The sequence below is a fragment of the Wyeomyia smithii genome, chromosome 3 (assembly GCF_029784165.1).
Source record: "Wyeomyia smithii strain HCP4-BCI-WySm-NY-G18 chromosome 3, ASM2978416v1, whole genome shotgun sequence".
Lineage (NCBI taxonomy): Eukaryota > Metazoa > Arthropoda > Insecta > Diptera > Culicidae > Wyeomyia > Wyeomyia smithii.
In genome coordinates this window covers 235,329,248-235,352,086 of record NC_073696.1, presented here as the reverse complement: position 1 = coordinate 235,352,086, position 22,839 = coordinate 235,329,248, and the positions used below count along the sequence as shown (strand labels likewise).

Below are 22,839 nucleotides of genomic sequence, written 5' to 3'. Positions count from 1 at the left end.
CATTGGTGATATGTTTGACAACATAAAAATCAAGGACCGTTTTTGCAAATAGAATTAAGAATAGTTGAAATTTATGTATAAGTTATTCAGTTTCCATGACTTGTTCAAAGACGGTGTATAATAAAATGAAAATGAAAATAAGTGACGAAACAAGCTCCACTGAAGATCCCGGAAAGTGTTTCTTGTAGCATGCAGAAAATGTCGTACTCATTTTCCTAATATTTTCACTAGTACACTCAACTAAATTTCTTTATTGGAATAAAAAAAACAATGTACCTATATAGCGCAGTACTGGCGGTACGAATTGGCTTGTTGAATCAAATTCCAGTCTTCAATCCCAATCCAGATCCCAATTCCACATTGATTTTATTATAAATTAAAATCAGGATCTCAACCCCAGTGCCAATCTCAATTTTCAAAAAACAATAATCGTTATTTTGAACTTGCTCTGTATTTTCTACCGCAACATCAATTTTTATTCTGAATAAAACCGCCGACGAATCAGATTTAAATCCCAATTTAAAAGTTCTAGCTCAGATTTTATAAACAATCCAAACCTTCCAACTTATAACAATCCAAACTTATAAACAATCCAACAATCCAAAAATGAGTCCAAATCTTATCAGATTATTTATTTATTTATTTCTTTTAGCGAGGCTTTAAACAGATGTTGGTCATTCACCTCGAACAAAATCCTATCAGATTGTAAACCTAATCCTAATTTTATTTCGATTCTAATGCGCCAATGTGGTTGATCATAAAGGGTGTCCCACCTCAAATTGCATCATGGAAAAAACCTGTTTGAAAATTACCCTGTTGACCGATCCGTTCCAAACATCCAGTTAATAAAATATAACCCATTACTAAGCTTTTGCATATTTATTCCATTCAACTTCAATGGCATAATCGTACGCGCGCCCCTTACGCTTAACTCCACCTATTAGTTTTTGTACAACATCTGGCTGCAGCGTTTTCTGTACGGAAACTCACTTTTTCTTCATATGCTCCTCAGATTTGGCCTCCTTGGGATGTTTTCGTAGTGCTTGCCTAATAATAGCCCAGTATTTTGTTGTTCATGTCTTTAGGTGCCAAAAGGACCCCGTTGGTTTCGTAGCACTCCAGGACACTGCTCTAACAGAGGAATCAGACGCTTCTGTAGACACTCCTTGAGGTAGTCACGACCGGCGCACTTCTTTTGCCACATGAGCAGATCCCTTGCTAAATCAGATATTTTTTGGCAAACTTTGAAAGTTTCTGCCTTCTTACCTCCTCCTTAAGAACAGTAGCCCCGGAAGCTGCCGGAAGTCCATATTGACGTAAGTCTCATCATTAGGGACAGGTTCTTGAGGTTTTCCGGTTGGCAAATAAATATCTATAGATTCCCGGAAACTCGGTAGATGCGGAATTAAGCGTTAGTCAAAATAACATGAATAATACGTGCCTGCGGACACCAAAATATGATTGAAGACAATTTGACAGTAGTCCGTTCTGCAAATCATGAATCGTACGGTTAAATTACCGTATACTAAATTAACTAAAACAGTTCTTTTTATTGTTTTTACTAAAAATAGCACTTCATTTTAGGTTTTCTAAAGAAAAGGTTGCCGCGAACTTACCACCCGTGAATTTTCAACTTTTTTGCCGCGACTTAGCACTGTCTCTATTCATCATCCATGATGAGCCAATATGGCTTCGTCAGCATCTGGATGTAAAGTTTCTGAGCCCGTGACTTTCCTACCATATTTTGCCATTCGTCACGATTTAGAGGCTTCTGCACTCCTGGTGCATGGCTCTCTGAACGAAAGACTTGGACAGATTCAACCTTTCAACCACAAACGGTTTCACAAAACGCTTGTGATGCTGATCGCTAACAGAACATCCATTCTGACCGCATTTCTCCTCCGTTCGATGCTCAGACTTTCGTAGTAACGGTCAATAACACGAATCACCGTTGACTGCACTATTCCGAGTTGGTTCCCGATGTACCGATGAGAGCGTTGACGATTTTCCAGGTACTTGCGCAAAATCAATTCACGAGGTTGCTTTTCTGGTAATGGCATTTTTTCCAATTTTCGAAAAACTGACAGCGATGAAAATACAGTATAAACAATACACTCTCAACCACTCCTATCCAAATTTTCAAGACAAAACACCCAATGAGTAATTTTCTACAGCGTTATTTTCCGTGATGCGATTGGATTTGAGACGCCCTTTATTTGGAGAACCGAAACAACAGATATATCACGAACGGCAAAACTCAGCCCACATACATGCAGTAGTCAAAGACTGGAAGGTAGGACTTCTTACGAGTTGGAGGCAATTGAAAATAAATGTGCAAGAGAAAGCACGAAAGTAGGTTTATAAGATTTCTGTAGCTGCTAAGCTTGTTTTATGAAGAAACATTTCCATCCTAAGTTGAAATTTAAAAACAGCTATGATTAGTATAATATGTAGAAATACGACTTTAAACGAATGAACCTTCGGGGAAAGAAAACTGTTCTTCATCATGCTAGTTAGCCTGAGGCTCAGCAATTAACCTTCGGAATTTAGCAGTTTGAGTGTAACTGAATATATTTTCTGACATTTTAGGGACGCAGACAATGTGGAATGCGCAAATTATCATTCCGTCCCCAGTAATGCAAGCCGTAATGAACACCAGGGACGCAACGAAGACTGTGGCATATTGATTCCATGACAATCCTTTGAACTTTTATAAATCTCGTTAATAAAAAAAGATCTGTCGAGTTTATTCACTCGCCGGCACCAGCAGAATACGACCTCTCTATTATGGTGTCGGATTTTCCATTCACATCCCGGGTGAGAAAGTTTCCCCTTCGAAAAGTTGATTCCGGATGAAAATGTTCAAGGATGACGCCCCAGTGGCGCTCAATCGAAACCGTGCTAAGCTTTTCTCTATGGCGCTACAAGAACGGTCGGTTGAGTTCACTTGTGCTATCAGACGTTAGACTGATGCCAAAAAGCAGATTTCAATTTGCACCACCAGCTGGCTACCTTCTGGACTATTGGTGAAGCAGGAGCGATGTCGAGTATGATCTCGTCGCTGGACCGCTTCCAGTGTTACTGCTGAAAAAATATGGAAGCACTTTGCAAAGCTGCTTAACTATGTAAGAAAATGGGTTCGGTACAGCTCTGTCGGAAACGTTGCCAACTTTTGAAGTAGAATACTTCTCTCAGAAAGTTCGGCTACATAGGGATGTGAAATGAAAATCTAAAACCGAAAAAAGTGAAAAATATGTCCAATTTCAAATGCTAATAAATCGGTTAGTATTCGATGGATTTCTTTCGTTCTTGCAGCAATAGATTGGAAAATCTTCTAAGATTCTTCCCAAAAGAAGATAATTGTAATTTTATTAATCACACTATTGTACTATTGAAAATAGTCAAGCCTTGTCAAAACGAAAAATTTGACCTCTGATTGGTCGTTTTTTGCTTGCTTCTCAAGCACGGACGACAGGATCATATACCTTGCAATTGAAAACATGCTATTTGGCCTATATAAGAGCCTGTTTCAGCCGGAGCCGCTCATAATAGTTCTAGACAGCGACAACAGCAGTCGTCCTTCCTTAGCAGCAGCACTAGCCCTGTGGTTGGTCATCACGTCTCAGGAGCAGCGCGGATTTCCTCAGCGTGTGTCGCCAGACTGCCATTATTCCCCCCGTGTTGGGGCAGCATGAAGATTGCCATCAGAAAATCCAATTTTGGAAATCAAAACGCCTTTTCCAAGGCAAATAAAGAAGTCATTGAAAGTTAATGATTTTTGTCAACGCAAGCAAGCATTCTGTGTTGCATCCTAGCAATTTAAATTTGTCGCACCCGTCTAATTTACTGAATGTGAAATGGCTTCCACAGTGCATGTTGTCGGTGTATCGTAATTCCCTCAATGTTAGGGCAGCTCAAAGGTTGTAATTGGCAACCGATTTTGAACCGCAAAATGCTTTTTTTAAGGCAAATAAAAAAATAATTGAAGGTTAATAATTTTCTGGCATCAACACAAGCAGACATTCTGTGCGGGATGCAATCAAATTCTGTTGTAGTTGTCTAATTTTTACTTTCACTTTATTTAGTAAACCCCCCACTGTAGGGGCAGCGCAAAGGCTGCGATCAGCATAACCGACATTGAATAATAAACTGCCCTGTTAGTACGCATTCACAAAAGCAGTTAGTTCGACTATGCAGAGCTAATATCAAGTCGCTTCAATCAATCAGCATTAACAGAATTTCGTCGTCTCCCAGCTGCCAAATTGCAACATGATGCAACACGCAACAGCGAGCAAACGAAATCGCTTGGTGTTACAAACCGCAATAAGATACGGGTTAAAACCGTTGCGTGTGTGAGAGCACCATCGGTGTTTATTCGCTGGATACAACAATCAAATGCGAATTGTGGAATAATTTGTCTGAAGAACATTAGGGAGTGGAACAACTGAACTGATAGGGCGTGGCCTATTTCGTAGCACCCTTCGGCTATAAAAGAGTGTTTCTGGGAAAACTAGCTACATTCATTAGTCGGAAGGTGAGCTGGATGGACCTTCCACAACGTTGACAGCAGCAGCAGCAGATATCAGCACTCAGCGGTAACAGAATATATCAGCGGGTTGCGCCTGTGGCTGCCTTCAAATTAAACAAATTACAAATTAAACAAAACAGCCCTGTGGTCGGACACCACGTCTCAGGCCTCTGCCTGAGAACGAACGCCAACGCGAGCGATCGGGCGAGATTTTTGCAGTACAACAGCCGGCACTTCATCTAATGGAAAAGTTGGATCATTTTGTTCAGAAGAATATTACTGTCGGTAATATTACAGAGCTGCTATTGCATTATATCCGATATGGAATTGAACAATTGTTCTTTTGAGAACAAGTAAAACACTTAATTTGAAGAGTTAATAGTTTTGGGTACCAGTAGCAGTATGGTAACAGCCTCAGCGGTAAGTGCAGCCGGTACTTCCATGAGGCGGATGTTATAAGGAAGTAATTGGAAGCGGCATGGCGAAACAGTTCGGGTGTGCTTAGACGCGCGTCATTTTTCGTTGTTGATATTATTCCCCACATGAAACGAAGCGCTTTCGTACGATAGCGGCGGTATAAGCGGTAGATGCATTTGCCAACACTTACTCCAGTAAAGCCGTGTCTAATTTTCAATGTGAAAACACCTTTCTATTGTGTTGGCCGTGCACATTAGGCCTCTGCCAGGCTAAACGCGAAAAGCGGCGTGAACCGTTTCGCCCGGCCGTAGGTTAATGTGCAGCCGTAAGTAGAGCTGTGTAAAAGTATTCTACTTCAACCTCGCGGTCGTGGCTTTGCACACAACCCTCCTGTGATTTTTCCCATACATTTAGAAATCACTGACAATGTTTTTCATGGTAAAATTTTTGTCGGTGGTAGATTCAACAACAAAAAACGTGGTTAAAACATGGTAATAACAACATTCGTTTGCAAGCTTACAGTAAAAATACCATGTTCTTTATCGTTACAATAAAAAACATTGTCCGTTCATTGTTCTCACCGCAAAATTTTTTTCGGGTGTCCAATTTCAAATGCTAATAAGTTGGTTAGTTTTCAATAGAGTTCCTTTGTTGTGATTTTTAGAGCTATTGTACTACTAAAAATTATTAGGCGTTGTTGAAACGCAGATTTCGACCTCTGATTGGACGATTTATGCTTGCTTTCCCTAGCACGGTCGACAGAATTATATACCTAGTAAACCGGTAGTGTATAAAGCCCGGAACTTTTTAAGACACTGCTTCTGCTCAAACCATTCAATTTAGGTGATGCCACTAAGACGCACAGTGGTCGAATAAGGCAAGAAATTGCACTTAATTCCATAGCGCCTTTTTTGTGTTAAGAAATGAAGAAATGTTTTATTCAGGAAAATTGTAGACGAATCAAAAATAGGGAAACTTGTTGCACAAATAAAAGTCCTATCTTCATTCGGGAATGTTTGGAGGTAGTTGTTAAGACACACAAATTATGTATTTTTGCCAAAGACCATCCATCTCAAGGACTTTTCCTTACAAAGTTTCTAGCTTAATTTACGATAACTTCAAAGTTAACATAGATTAGAATGAAGAGTGAGTGGATTGGGACGGATGGAATATATAACAGTTTTTAGTACTCGAGCTGAACTTTGAGAAAAAGTATTGTCATCACGATTTTGCCCCTTTTTTATCTTATACGTTCTTGAAATTATCGACAAAATAAGCTAAAATATGCTATAATTTTGTAAGGAAAAGTCCTGGAGATGTTTGGTCTTCAACAAAAACATGTGTATTGTATCCCCAAATACTTGCAATCCCAAATACTAAAAACTTGCTTTTAAATTACTTTGATATAAAATACTCTGTAACTCTGTACCCAATGAAGATAGGAATGTTGTTTGTTCAGCAAAATTTCATGTTTATGCACGTTCTCCAGATAAACTATTCCTCTATCTATTAACACAAAAAAGTTAGTATTTTTAATATATGAGAACCTACTTTGACATATGCTCGCCGTACTCTAATATGGATGGATTGGGACAAATAGAACCTACAAGAGTTTCTAGTACTTCAGCTTAACTTCAAGGAGAAGTTTGGACATCATGATTCCACTTGCCCTTTTTTAACCCATATGTTTATGAAATTATCGAAAAAATGAGCTAAAATATGATATAACTTTGTAAGAAAAAGTCCTGCTGATATATGGTCTTGGGAAAAAATGTGTGTCTCAACAATTCTTCCGAGCAACACTTTCATGTAAAATTTATTTATTTATTTGTCGTTAATCTTAAGTAGACCCAATTGTTTACAATTCGTTCTTAACCCTCTCCCGCTCACAAGGTTTATCATTAAAATTTATAGCTTCACGAGAAAATTCAAGCTGAACACTTTGTAGACTAATTAAAATTACTGTCAACTGTAGTATTTTGAAGAAAATGCCCAGTGATGCTCTGAGGCAGCATATAAAAGTTTATGGAATAATCGTAAACACAACAAACTATTTAATGTTAAGATATGATGATTATAATTCTTGGTGCTCTAGAGTCACCATGAGTGGGAAAGGATTAACCAGTTAATCTTGAAAAAAATATTTTCTTAAGTGTAGTTTTATTCATTGTTACATCGATGCAACTAACAAAAGTCAATTACGGAAAACTAAGTTTTAAGTATGTTCCGTATAATACACTTTAAAATTTCGTACCAGAGCGATTCCAGCTGAAACCGTTCCACTGGTGACATGAGGTCTTTAAAAAAGGATATTTCTGTGTCTAAATGATTGAAAGTAGTGAAAAAATAAGGATACCACTTTGGTTAGTTCATATTGATGGACCCCTAGGGTACAAATCGGTTAAACGATTTTCCCAAAAATTGATTTTTGAGCAATTCTTGATTTTTTATTGATTTATTTTTCTTAAATTTGTCATTGAAACCCCTGCAACCAACACATTGTTTTAAAGAGGAATGATAGAGCTTTCATTTGAAATAGAAAAAAATTGGCCACCATCTTGGATCCTGCCGCCATCTTGTACTCTATCAGAAAAACAAGTTTTTGGGCAAGTTCGAAACCACCGCTTTTGAATTTGACATCACCATTGGAAAGTTGAGAAAAAATGCTGTAAGAAACATTTAAAAAATTAGGTGAGCATTGAGTTCATCTTGCCATTCAGATCACTTTTCAAAATCGAGCTCCGAACAGTTCAACGCATGACGCGCGGCCAATATCAAATCAACGCAATATACCGAGCCTGTGGTGTGCGTATGATGTGGACAGTCAGTATTCCAAGTTCACAGGTATTAAGTGAACCCACGCACCGTAATTTTTCTAAAGCCTTTAATCAATTGACTGAATTTCGTAGGTAGCGAACGTACCCTTTTCGTCGAAAAGAATTAGCTAGGGATCAAAAAAGTGATGATTCTACTCTTACTTTATTTACGCTGGTATTGCATTAATGCATGAAAACAACAGTATATAACAGTAGCAAAAACAACATGTAACATAAATTTGTTTTATTACTAAACACCAGTGGTGGGCACCATTCCGCTAATTCGCTAATTCGCTAATTAGCGACGCTAAAATTCAGTTAGCGAATTAGCGATTTCGTTAATTTTTGAGCTGGTTAGCGAAACTGTTAGCGTCGCTGAAATTTTGGCCTTCGAAACGCTAATCGCTAATTCGCTAAATTTTGTAGAGAAGCGACAATAGAAATATTTAGAAAAAAAACGAATTGCTGATGGCGTACGTAAATTGCTTCGAAAGACTTTTGTCAGTTTTTTTTTCACCCTAGAATGGAGTTCCAGCTATCGTACAAGCCACAGGAGCATTTTTAAGAACAAGCACAAGGTCTAGATTGAATTTTCGGCACACCAAGAACTTTAGTAAATTGCAATGCGCTTGAAATTATAACAACTTTGGTTATACTTTTTCGATTCAGATAATAATTGAATTTTTATGAAAACATTCCTAAGAGTATCTTTTTTCAATGCAAGCTAAATAACTTTTGTTATTCTTATTTTTACAAAATCAAATATGAATACCGTTTCGTGAACCTCTTATTGTAAATAGCTTTAAAAAGTTTGTTTAACCAAAAAATATCAAAGTGGTCCAAATATTACAAAACACGAGCAATAAATATGGCGATATAAAAAAGTTAGCAATTAGCGAAAGTCCCGCTAATATGGGTTTAGCGTTTAGCGTTTAGCGATTATCGAGCTAAATTTTCCGGTTAGCGGCTTAGCGGTTAGCGTCGCTAAATTTTCGATAAGCGGTGCCCATCACTGCTAAACACACAAAAACTGGCCTCCGTACAGGGAACCAAACTTTGTTCTAGCAAAAAAATCGTAGAGAAGCTTGCTCACAAATAACGTTACATTCTAGAAGGAGCGAGGCATTGAAGAAATATACAATGTGAATGGAGTTAAAAGGGGTGATTTTTGAACAGACCCAAAATCACACAGGCATTGGACAACTTTGGGGAGGGTAGTCTGTGTGATGTCCACGATCAATACAAAATTTGTAGAATTCATATGAGCAGTTGTGGGGGAGGGGGATGGCAGAATCCTTTAAAATCTGTCCACGTGGAATATGGCTGGCACCGAATATACACCACACACAAACACACACCATAGGCTCAGTGTATTGCGTTGATTTGATATTGGCGGCGCGACATGCGTTGAACTGTTTGAAGCTCGATTTTGAAAAGTGACCAGAATGACAAGGTAAACTCAATGCTCACCTAATGTTTTGAATGTGTCTTAAACCATTTTTTCTCAGCTTTCCAATGGTGATGTCAAATTTAAAATCGCTGGTTGCGAACTTGCTCAAAATCACGTTTTTCTAATAAAATTCAAAATGGCGGTGAGATCCAAGATGGTGGCCAATTTTTTTATTCCAAATGAAAGCTTTATCATTTCATTTTAAAAGGATGTGTTGGTTGTAGGAGATTTAATGACAATTTTGAAAGAAATAAATCAATAAAAAGATCAGGAATTGCTCAAAAATCAATTTTGCTAAAAACCGTTTAACCGATTTGTGCCCGATAGGTCCATCAATGTGAACTAACCAAAGTGGTTTTCTCATTTTTTCACTACTTTTAATCATTCAGACACAAAAAAGTCCTTTTTTAAAGACCTCATGTCACCAGTGGGACGGTTTCAGCGAGAATGCTCACCAAATAAAGATAGGATTTTATTTGTTTTAAACAGTTTCTTTTTTAAGGATGAAGGTGAAAGGCACTATGGAATTAAGTTCCACTTTTTGTCTTACTAGACCACTGTGGAACGGTCGCAACTAACACAGCAATAACAGTTCTATGCCACGCTTGCATTGTTGCATTCGGGACGATCGCGAATTCGTTGAATGCTATACGCTAAGATTACGATAGACTATCTTCTCAATGTTAATAACTTTTAAACAACACTTTTCATCAGTGTTAATCTCAGGAAATAATGTGGTAGCTCTGAAAAAAGAAATTAAAATAGCAACTGGGATCGATTTACGGCCCATTAATATCATCCCGGTTTTTGTTATACTGATATAAGCTAGTATGTGGCCATCTTTGGCTTTTTTCCAGAAACATTACTTCCAGAGAGTATTCCATTAGTGCTGGATAAAAGTTATTGTACACTGGAATTTTTTTTACGCGATTGATGCGTGCTCGCAAAAAAAGAATTCCGTAAAAAAGTCGTGTAATTTTCAACTATTCGTGTAAAAAGAGATCACGTCGTTTTGATAAAATTATCCGCCACGTGAAAAAAAACGTGTAAAATGAAATTACGTAAAAGACAATCGCGTAAAAAAAGAATTCAGTGTAATTACAACAATGCAAATAATGTAACAAACAACTTTATGTAGTTCTACGTCAGCCTTGCTGTTATTGTGAATACGGGAACGTTCCTTTTTTTTGAAAAATTCATAAAAATGATCATCAAGTAGTGACAATGTTAATATTTTAGAAAAGTAGAAAATGAATGAAATCGCTTACTTAGGTTTTCGACAATCATTCGCAAAAAAATGTTTTTGAAAAATCATATCATAATGGGGCACCCTACTCTGGAAGGTCGAAAATTAATGAATTTTCTTGATTTTTTTTTCAGATGTTTAGAGCATAGAGAAATATTCGGCTATTTTGGCTATTGATTAAAGTGTATTTGAAGATTTATTTTGTCTTAGCTGACCCGGCAAACTTCGTCCCGCCTATTTTAGTGTTTAATTTAATAATTTTAAACATATCAAATTCATTGATTTCTTGCGATTTGTTTATATCATTTGAAATGATTGGTTTTATCGGAATGACAACATCCTCGACTTTTGGCTTTTGTACATCACCTCTATTCCGGAAATATATTGGGTGCATTTCAGTTATTCTCGTTGTTTTCCAGAAACTGAAAGTGGTCATCTTCGAATTCGAAATCGTGTCCAGGGTCAATGCTTGGCTTCTTAACATCATTTCGATTACGGACATATCCATAAATGTAGTAGTATTCGGTTATTTTCGGCTGTTTCCCAGAAGTTGCCATTTTACAATTCAAACTGGTGTCTGAGCTCCTTGTATCACTCTGGATCCGGTGATACTCATATTGGGTGGTATTTGGTCACTTCAGGCCCTTTTTCAGAAACCGTAAGTCGCCATCTTGGGTTTTAAAATGGCATTTGGAGACAATTTCTGGCTCTTGAGCGTCATTCTTGTTTTAAAAAACACCCATATTGGATGTTATTTGGTCATTTTCGGCTGTTTTTCAGAAACCGGAAGTATCCATCTTACAATTCGTAATGGTGTCTGAGGTCAATTTTTAGCTCCTTGCATCATTCTGGTTCCGGAGATACTCATATTGGGTTGTATTTGGTCACTTTAGGCTGCTTTCCAGACACCGGAGGTCGCTATTTTACAATTCAAAATGTTGTCTAAAGGTCGATTTGTGGCTTCAGTGCATCATAACAATCCCGGAAATATCCATATTGGGTGGTATTTGGTCATTTGTCACTGTTTTTCAGAAACCGGGAGTCGCCATCTTGGATTTTAAAATAGCATTTGGAAGCAATTTCTGCCCCCTGTGCGTCATTCTGGTTCAAGAAACACCCATATTGGATGTTATTTGGTCATTTTCGGCTGTTTTCCAGACACCGGAAGTCGCCATCTTACAATTCGAAATGTTGTCTGAGGTCAATTTGTGGCTTCAGTGCATCATAACAATTCCGGAAATTCGCATATTGGGTGGTATTTGGTCATTTGCCGCTGTTTATCTGAAAGCGGAAGTCGCCATCTTAGATTTCGAATTTGGAGTATTTGGAGACATGCCAGAAGAAGAAAGGGTGTCGAAACATTCTGGACATGTTTGTTACACCTAAAAATATTCACTTGCCAAATTTGGTTATATTTGCTTGATTGGTTATCGAACTTTGCGAAATTTGAGTTTCATTTGTATGGGACCCCTCCCTTATAGAAGAGGGAAGGGTGTCAAATCATTATGGATATATTTGTTACCCCTAAAAACATTCACCTGCCAAATTTGGTTCCAATTAGTTGGTTAGTTCTCCAGATAAGCAGAAATTTGTGTTTCATTTGTTTGGAACCCCTCCCTCACAGAAGAGGGAGGGGTGCAAACCATTATGGATATATTTGTTACCCCTAAAACATCCACCTACCAAATTTGGTTCTATTTACTTGGTTAGTTCTCGAGATGTGCATGAATTTATTGCATTTATTTAGTTCTCGAGATGTGCCATTTGGTTCCATTTGCTTGGTTAGTTTTTGAGATGTGCAGAAATTTGTGTTTCATTTGTATGGGGGCCCTCCCTTCCAAAAGAGGGAGGTGTTTCAAACTATCATAGGAACCTTTCTCGGCCCCTAAATCCCCTACATACAAATTTTCACGTCGATCGGTTAGCTGGTTTCCGAGTCTATATGGATCAGACAGACAAACAGACCGGACTGCATTTTTATAGGTATAGATAGATGTTTAGAGGTATAGAGTTTTACGTTGTTGGCAGCTCGGAACGTGAATGCTCTCACTAAATCAGTAAGTTTTTCTCAGCGTATACAGAACCGATTTGGCAGAAATTTTTTTTAGCATGTAAGAATGGATTATCTAACTTGTTATCTAGCCGTTTTTGAAAATTCCGAAAATTGCCAAAATTACAGCCATTTTAGTGAATTTTTTTTTTCATGAAAAAATACTATTTGAAAAATCATTAATCATTTAAAAATTCAGATATTGAAAAACGGTTATGTAACAAGTTGGATAATCCATTTCAGTTAAATCGGCTCAGCAGATGCTAACAAAAACCACCAGGTAAAAAAATATGATTTCGATAAAAACACTGCCAATAGCGTACTACTTACCATATTTGCACCTACGATACCCAAAATACATCTTCAAATATACCTTAATTAATAGCCAAAATACCCGATTACTTCACTTTACCTTAAACAGCCGAATAAAAATCGATGCGATTTAGCTACCGTTTTCTTCGAATGAAATTAGATAATTAACACAAATGATGACTACACGGTACAAAATTAGACATTTTCACTGGTATATGATGTTACACGCAAAAGTTGGGCTGTGCGTAACCACATCAATTATGCGTCTTTCCACAGCATATTTTGTACTGCTTCGGAAACAATACAACGAATGTGTGTTGTTTATAACGCATTTGGTGCTCTAGCAAATGTTCAATGTATTGGACGGCTCAAAATCAAAACACTTTTGAAGTATTAACCGGTTCTAATTTTGCCATGATGATTAGTACTGGTATTGGCAATATTTTCCAGAATGCTGCTATCGTTAAAGCAGTGCAAGCAGTAATCAATACTGATGATCTTGGTACTGACAAGGTTAATGCAAATATGAACTGATCGTTTCACTATCATGAATCCGGCCGTCGAAGGTACTATTTGAACTAAACGTTAATTTTTTCCGACATGAACCTTTCTGAAAAGCAATCAACAATACACCGGATTCTCTTTTTGCACGGTCCTTTTTCACACGAATTGTTTTCAAACACCTTTTTGCACGGTTTCTCGAAGTAACACGGTTTTTCTAACGCTTGTTTTTGCATGGGAAGCAACCCCTGTGTAAAAAAATTGCACCCGATTCTTTTTTTGCAAGTTTCTCGAAATAACACGGTTTTTTTTTCGCACGGTTTTATTTCACACGGGACGCATCCCCCGTGCAAAATATGAATCGGGTGTAATCTGAAATAGTAAACTAATATCACGACATCTCTGTTAAACCCAAACAACAGTGTGAAATTCAATTGAAATCGGAAATACCAATTTAAAAAAATCATCATATCACGAGAAGTTACTCAGTGGCCAAAGGCACGCGAATCCTACCGTGGTCTGTGCGTTCACTGACTGGTGCTAATGGTTGTTCTCGCTTTGTTGGTTCTACTAATATTGCTAATTTGATACTGAGTATGGTAAATTAAAAAACAGATCATCAGAGCTTTAAAATCAACAAAAATATTTTTAGCTCGTAGTCGGCCGCGAGAATAAAAAATGGTTTTTAGATATTAAGTTAATTAGTAAGACACATATGTGTATTGTGCCGTATCAAATAAACATCTTGAAAAAAAAAACAAAAATATTCCAAAATACGAATAATAGATCGCTAACGGTCGAAATTTAATAAAATTCCAAGAATACACCAATCAAAATTTAAAAAAAAATCGCGGACCCAATTTGACTAATCTAAATATGTTCATGAGGTTGTTTCATGACATATTACAAATTGCTTGTGTCTTCTATAATAGCTGTTGATATGAGAAACCAAACCAACCAACCGCTCATCAAAAACGGAAACCCTGCGCACGGCAATTCCCTTCGCTATAGTAAGTGCAGAAGGTACGCGAACTGCACCGAGATTGGTGCGTTCACTGGAAGGCGCTAATTGTTGTTTCCAAGGGCAATCAGCAAACGTTGCGCATTAGCCTTCACTTTGTTGACTTTAGTAATCGTGGTTTGGCGATCTAACACTGTTTATTTTTGGGCAGGAAATCGTCAACCTGTCACTACATTTTGTTCCGTTCTAGTTATCCGTCCTGTTTTTATCGTTTCATGCTTCTGGGAAACGCGCCAACAAAAATAGAATTTTTTATTGTTGTCTGAAAAGTTTCTCGTCTGTCATAAAAACCCTCTAATTTTCATTTCTTTTTTTTGCAGGTGAAACAATTTTCCATCCATGCCAATTTAATCTTCAAAAGGAGACGAACTATAACGTCGTAAGTTGTTTTTCATTTTTTGTTAATATTATTCAAAACTGCAGACCCGAAAGTTTGCTGCCTTTAATTATGTCCATTCGTTGCAGTCATAGTAATTGACCCAATCAGGCAAATTTATGTGACTTTCATGTACCATTTGGAAAAGTTTTTTGTTGAAATCGTGCCATAAAATCCTTCGTTGCTGCAGCAATAGTTTTTGCTCTCCGCACTTCCATAATTGTAAACTTGAAAGTCGTTTTCAACTGGCACAAACATACACGTCATCGTCGCATTCGCTCTAGCAAGCAGGAGCAGCAAACAATAATCGGTGAGATAAAACTTCTCCTTTGGCACGGCCCACCGAAAGGGTTCCTTTCTCCCTGGTATGTCGTAAAGTTCTAATCGAAGGCAAAACCTCTTACTGTCGGAGCACATTTGATGCCCATTTTCCAGCTGCTCCTCTTTTTGGCAATCATCCTTGAAGGCTGACATAGTTCTGCGTTGGGCACTGCGTCAAAAGTTTGCCAACTCGTTAGAAGCCAAAATTCTCGTCAACTCTGGCACCGCCATTGCCAATGTAATGTTCCGTTTTTCATTGGCTCACTCACTACCAGCGCTTGTTAGTCACTCCAGGAGCAGAATATGCCCATTACCTTACAAATTTGCTATTCAAGCAGTGCAATTCACCCGTTCAGGCGTAGCCCATCTATCGAAGCTTCAAGAAAAGTTGCTCATTTACCAGCCCACTTTGTGCCGGTTTTCCTTCTTCCCAGACGATGGGCATCCTACCGCTGGGATTTGAAGTATCCACCCACCAGCCAGCATCAGACTAATGATGCACACTGCTACCGACCGAAACATTTCTTGGTTCGATACACAATCAACATTTGCAAGAATAGCATTAGTGGGTGGGATGTCATTCAAATTGTTAGCAATTTTTTCTGCGCACTTTGCAGTCTCGAATCAGATTTCTCACAGATATCTCACAGTACAATAAAATAGATTCAGAGTATAAAAATATTAGCATTTAATCAAAACGCCTGGCAAGCCTAGCGATGAATTTTAATATTCAGGCTTAGCGATGAATTTTAATTTTAATATTTTAATATTTAATATTTGAATTTATCATCAAACGACTTTTCGGTACACTTTTCCATCGTTTGATAAAGTTTCATTCTAGTAACTATGGCTACAACTATCCCAGAAGCGAAAATAAAATTATTTCTTGATTATTTTTACACAGCGATAAAACACGAAACCGGAATAATCCGGAAGGTTTTTTCTTCATCAATATAACCCAAAATATTAGCACTTTTACGTAATATAAGCCGTTCAACCGGATATTACCGGAAACATAACTTATTTCATTTTAAGTTAACTTGTAAAAACAAATATTTTTGATTTCATAACATTGATCTTGACGAACACCAGAGTATTTGGAGAGAAAACTTTACGCGCTAAGTACCCATTTCTGTTCAATCAACCTTCTTTGACAATGTCTATGGTTGTCCTATTTAGAAATCGCTTGTTTATCTTCGAAACGTTTTATTTTAGCTAACGGTATCAAAGCGTAACTATCATCCACAAAAAACTGTTCAATTGCGGTCGGTTCAAACCTCTCGTTACGACCGTAAACATAACTTTTGGATGTTGACAAGCTGTCAAGTGATCAGGCAAACATCACACTTCAAAATGAAATACTACACAACGAAATTGACTTACTTTGAGTTTTTCACTTTTGATCAGGTTTGAAACATATTTACTCCCATGTGTTCCGTAGACATATGCTTAGTTATGTGGGGACTTCTCTGTCAATAATTTTGTAACGATGAAATTCTCCACGAGGTCTTTTGTCTTCTTTTTTATATTTGTTTACACGCAAAGTATATGATTTTCATAATTTATTTCAAATAAAGCAAGCGTGATTTAATGCAGTTCCCCTAGAGTGATATTTCACAGAGCGCAAAATTCAAATTTTGAAAATCAATTAAAAATTTATCAAAAGACTAATTGGTAGCTGTTACTCATCAAATGGGTAAAAATTTTACTCAATAAAAAATCCTGCAAATTTTTCAAATATGGGCGAAATTTCTTCTATTTATGGGTAATTTAAATTTAACGTGTATTTGACTCAACTGTAAACAACGCACTGTCGTATATATAATTTAAAACCAGCCGTCTTTTACACTTATTTGCTTTCAAATGGAACAGAAAGTTTGACGTGTCAGACACTGTTGTACAAGCGCTGCAAGAGAATAAAAGTGACGACAAATTTAAAATTTGTTATTACTGTACGTTATATAAGACGAATTTTGTTAAAAACCCATTTAATTATATAAATAATTAATTTTCATAATAATTTTGGAGTCTCGAATTGAATTTATTGATGGTTTCCTTTTTTGGCACGGTTCCAGTTTTGGCAACTGAAATTTGAAATTTTGTTGCCAAAAACGGAAACCTACTGTATTTGAAATGATAGTTCAGCATAGCTTTATCGTCCTTTTTTTGATAGATTTTTTTTAACTGTCAAAAAGTTCACAAAAACTAAGTCGATTGATATACAAGATTCGACCCTTTGGAGCACTTTTAAGGTTTTTTCAGTGATTGCTCTACCTTTCAAGAAGAAAGGCAAATCTTGGCGATGCATGGATCCGATTTCCTTTAGCATTTTCATTTTAAATTTCTTGTCAAATATACTCTAGTACGACGCGTAGATACTTAAAATCATGAACTATCTTCATAAACATTATTGGTGCTCATTATAAATTACAGTCCGCGTACCGACCCTGGATTTAAAACTAACTATTCTTCATCTACAGACTCTAGAAACATTTTTAACTAAAACTCATAGAACTTATTGAGGTATAAGCTCTGAATGCTGCGGCAAAGCTAAAGAGAATAAAAACTTCTTGAAAACTGAAACTGATAAAAATCCTAAAACAAGGAAAACAGGTGAGCGTTTGCATGTCAAATGATCTGAAAATTCGCAAAAATTCAATCGACCATTTTATATTTAGATGAAATTTTGCTCACGTACCTACTTGGCTTATTTTGCGTACTGCGTATTTTTCACAGGTGGAGGAATTTTTTATACTCAAGAATAATTTTTGAAGAAGGCGTGTGTATTTTGGCATAGGTTATCATTTCAAAGCATTGTAGCTCAGAAACCTTTGATTGTACAGAAAAACTGTCTGAAAGAGAATTGTAGTGAACAAATGTAACCTTGTAATGCGTCTAGCTGAAAAAAAAATCAGTGCGAAAACTTGTTAATGAACGTTAAGTTTTGATTTACTAAAAAAAATGATTTTTCTTCCTAAACTAATTTTTAAAGAAACCTGAAGTTATAACTAAACTGTTGCTAAAAAGTCCAGAATGGAGGAATGGAAAATATTTTTTTTAATGAAGTTTAAATCTGATGAAAAATCAATTTAATTATTTTTCGATGATAGTAATTTAAAAACATAAAACTCTTGATGATATACTTTTTAAATGCATCTGTTTTTGAACGATTTTCTCAATCACAGATTTCTAGTTGACATAATTCAAACTTGCTCGATGTCATGTTCTGTAACCGATTTTGCTTCGGACACAGCGTGCTTGACTACATCTTCTTTCAGCAACAAACATACAGAAGTCGTGAGCTTGGCTGCTTTGTCGCTTGTCTTTGGTGTCATCCTAGCGATATGCGTGTTGCTGGTTATACAGTTGACAAAAAACGAATGTACTTCAGGCGCAACGTTCATCTGTATGCCTACAAACAGCGCACAGTCTGTCCCATTTTTCACATTTCTTCATTTCATCACTTACGCGGCGCCACCTGGTGCAGACTTTAGTCTTTTCCGTAGGTGTTTGAGACAATCACACGGGTTTCTTCATCATACAGGCAGCAGTTTTGTACATCGTCACATCGCTATTTTATTCATTCGTTCAAATCTATTTCCAAGTTACATAGTCGGGTCTTAGATAAGGAGGTATAGTCAAGGAAAAGACAAAGTCCCGTTCAGCGGACGGATAATATAACGGAGTATCTTGTTTTAAAAATGTAGGAATTTTTGGGGATCGCTGCTAGAAATACTACAGTGAGATAGAATCATCCCACGTCATCTGCAGTTGACAATCCGCAATGTCGAGGAATTGAACAAGCTTTAATCCGGCGTCACTATTGCCCAGGGAGGTGTTCTGTTCCCGAAAAAAGGCATAATTCAATGAACTCCCAGCTTTGTTAATACTAAAACCACATATTAAAAAAATTAAAAATTTAACAACTTTTCCATCGAGCAAGATTCAGTTTATCCAACTATTCTGTTTTGATTTGACGGCTATCTACCAATCATTCAATGAAAAAAAAGTTGGAAGAGATTTAAAAAAAAAAATTCCATTACATTAAATTAGCTCCAATCAAATGTGTTCCAAAACCTATTGTAAGAAATATATTAACATAAGACAAGCTGTCATAATTCTACGTTAGCCTCGTGGTCGACCTTTTCAATAAATTAAAACTAGAACTAGGTTCTAGAAAAATTATTTCAATTTTAATTAAAATTCAATTTTTTTTTAATTGGATGAAACTTTGACAGATGTTCTTATGGGCCTAAGTTGTCATTTTGTGCTATTGGTTTTTTTAACCACGTGTTGGTAAAAAAGGTATTGATGGTAACAAATATTTTTAAAGCCAGAACGACTAGTTTGATCGGTGTGACGTCTTTGGCAAAGTTGTAGATTTGTGTCTTTTCGAAAAAAAAATGTATGGTTGATACCAACATGTCAGCAAAATTTTATTCCCAATAAAAATAGTCGAAACAAATAACAGCATTTGAATTGCCGGTTTGATTTTAAAATGCTCCGAGTTCTAAAGATTAATAAGCAGGAAATTTTAATGATATTCTAATTTCATCCATTGGAAATTATTCTCTCTCTCGCTCTCGCTCTTTCTTTTTCTTCTCTCTCTCTTTTCTCTCTTTCTCCCTTCCTCTCTTTCTCTTTTTCTCTCTCCTTCTCTTTCTCTTTCTCTTTCTATCTTTCTCTATTACTTTCTCTCTTCATCTCTCTCTCTTTCTCTTTATTTTTCTCTTCCTCCCTCTTCTCCCATTTCTCTCTTTCTCTCTCTCTCTCTTTCTCTGTTTCATCCTCTCTGTTTCTCTTTCTCTGTTGTTCTCTCTCTGTTTCTCTCTCTTTCTGTTTCTCTCTCTTGCTGTTTCTCTCTCTGTTTCTCACTCTGTTCTCTCTCTTCGCTATCATTTTCTCTCGCTATCGTTTCTCTCTCTCTCTCGCTATCGCTCTCGCTCTCTCGCTCTCTCTTTCTCTCTCTCGCTCTCTCTTTCTCTCTCTCTCTCTCGCTATCTCTCTCGCTATCTCTCTCGCTCTCTCGCTCTTCTCTCTCTTCCTCTCTCTTGATCTCTCTTTCTCTCTCTCGCTCTCTCTTTCTCTCTCTCGCTCTTTATTTCTCTCTCTCGCTCTCTCTTTCTTTCTCTCGCTCTCCTTTTTTTCTCTGGCTCTCCCTTTCTCTCTCTTTGTTTCTCTCTCTCTCTTTCTCTCTCCTCGCTTCGCTTTCTCTCTCTCTCTCTCTCTCTCTCTCTCTCTCTCTCTCTCTTTCGCTATTTGTTTCTCTCTCTCTCGCTATCTCTCTCGCTCTCTCGTTATATCTCTCTCTCATTCTCTCTCTCTCATTCTCTCTCTCTCTCATTCTCTCTCTCTCATTCTCTTTCTCTTTGTCTTTCTCTCTCTTTTACGCTCTCTCTTTCTCTCTTGACCTCTCTTTCTCTCTCGCTCTTTATTTCTCTCTCTCTCTCTCGCTCTCTTTTTCTTTCTCTCGCTCTCTTCTTCTCTGTCTGACTCTTTCTTTTTCTCACGCTCTCTCTCCTCTTTATGCCAGTATATGTTTTTTGTTTTGCTCTGTTCAAAATGGCGTCGGAACAAGAAACATTGGGTAAGCGCATTATACAATTTGATGTGCTGCACAAAAACCTCGGCAAAAAGTGCACTGTAAAGCATTTCAAAAGCTAATTTGTTGCAAATCTCAACATTATTTGCAAGAAATGTAGTGGAAGGCTGGTCAAAGTAATTGATAAAAAAGGTTCAAGTCGAGTTTGACTATCAATCAAGATGTGTACCAGAACGAACGGTCAGGGGCGACTCGTGGCTTTTGAATCTGCCTGTTCAACTACAAATTCTGAAAATCGCAGTTAGAGGCAGGTTTCACAATCATGTCCACGTAATCACTCAAGTCTTTCTATTTGTTACTATTTGAAAGTGAAACTAAAAACCAATAAAATATGAATATAAATTTGCGTTTGAAATATTTTTTTTGTCTGGCGTTCCCGTGTGCAATGCACAGGTTGCACCTATGGACGAGTCGCCCCTGCGAACGGTATAGGTACCATGCTGATAGGAGGTATGTGTTTTTGCTAAATAGCGCATCATCACATTACGCATAAAAAAACACCTACCCAAAATACATAACTCAATGCATCAGCCTCAGTGTCGTCTAATCGAAGATTTCTCTGGAATTCTAAGTTTTGTCGATGTAAAAATGATTGAGCTGCAAACAGTTGGTTGGTAGAACCAAGAGGTGCATTCGAAAAGTCGAGGTGAAGGTTATGCACTACTCTTGTTCCGACATCATGAAAAAGCTTCATCGAGAAGCCTATTAGGAACCTTTCACAAATGTTTTTTTTTTCTTTTACCTAATCATAAATACATTTTTACGCAAAATAATTTTGATATTCTTAGACTTCATCTACCTTTTTGACAGTAGTATTTTTTAGATTTTTAGTTGTCACCGGTTATTTGAGCTATTTTTGCCCCATTGTGTAACTTCATTTACGTTTTTGACGACAGTAACTTTTTTTTTTAATTTTTAGCTGTCACCGATTATGTGAAATATTTTCGACCCATCAATTGTGATTCTTTGAGATTCTAAAAGTTGTTTAGAGAATAGCTCGAGCTTAAACTTGCCAACCGCACATTTCGTAGTAGATCTTACGTAGTGATGAATTGCACAAAAAACCACGTGTACACTACTTAACCCTCTAGTGCCCAAGTTAATTTTCAGACGGACTTCGAAAAAATCATTATGGATCTTTTTGAACATTTTTTAATAATTGTTTGAAGCTTTTTAGAGGTGTGACTGAGGACCGTCTGAAGGCGACACTGAGCACTAGAGGGTTAAGGTTAGAATTATTATTACTATCTTCAATGTACAACAATTCAGTGGTTTCCATTTTGTATTGATCGATAACGGCGCCGGTTACGTCCTTATGGTCATGAGAGTAAGGAAGGAGGTGTAACAGTCATTGTTGTCGGAGACCAAGTTTACCTCCACGACTACGACAGAAAGAAAAAATTGTGTCACCGTGGTGAGTGATGAATCTGGATGTTGTTTTGAGAAGATTACCCCAGGTATCACACTAACAGCGCAGTTATAGTTGACTGCGAAGTCTGTGTTGAATAAACAGTATGTCAGATCTGGAGCGTAACATTTGAGTTTCGCTTTTGAATATTGATAGACATGATTCCCTAACTAGAATTATCAGAACTTTTCGGGGGAAACATTTCAATTGCAAACGCTTCCAGATAAGCGAAACTTACAACGATGCGGTGGAACTACAAAAATGAAACCATTTTTTGGATAGCATCAAGGATAAGGATGCTATCCAACCAAGTCGCTGTTGCAAGCTCATTTGCACCCAATTTATTTCGACACAAAGGCGACAGAAACTCGATGACTTGTTGTACCTGTGGAAACCGTGGAAACATACAACGCCTACCTGCTTAAGTCCTGAAATGGAAAACATTTAATTAGAAACGGTAGGCATTCGCAATTAGTGTAATTTTCGCGTGAGCTGATTCCACTTCTCTGGTGGATGGCCTACTCGGGCGTGAAAAGACTTTTGTTTCGGCACCTGACCAGCAGCAGAGCGACTTCATCATCAGGGTGTATACAAATGGGCGCTCATTTACATTATGATAAAGCTCGTTAAAGGCAAAGCAAACTGGCCCCAAAGTGGCCAAATTGAGTCACGCTGGATGCTGCTTGGGGAATGTGATTGTAGCTATTTTTATGCTCAACGATGGACGAAAAAATGGTTGCAATTTTCTGTGGGTTTAATATTATTTGATTGCGCTGCCGGTGCTACCAGCG

General features: G+C 37.3%; 1 protein-coding gene across 2 annotated transcripts in view; it reads left to right on the top strand.

The window, feature by feature from the left end:
- Window positions 1-22,839, top strand: part of LOC129731324 (galactosylgalactosylxylosylprotein 3-beta-glucuronosyltransferase P) — a 137,760-nt gene that overhangs the window by 39,748 nt on the left and 75,173 nt on the right. Inside the window, exon 2 of one of the 2 annotated variants that reach the window (XM_055691219.1) lies at window positions 14,662-14,720. The exons of the other annotated variant lie outside the window; for it this stretch is intronic. The gene's annotated coding sequence lies outside the window, so the exon portion shown is untranslated. The remainder of the gene's footprint in view (window positions 1-14,661; window positions 14,721-22,839) is intronic. 2 annotated transcript variants of the gene reach the window in all.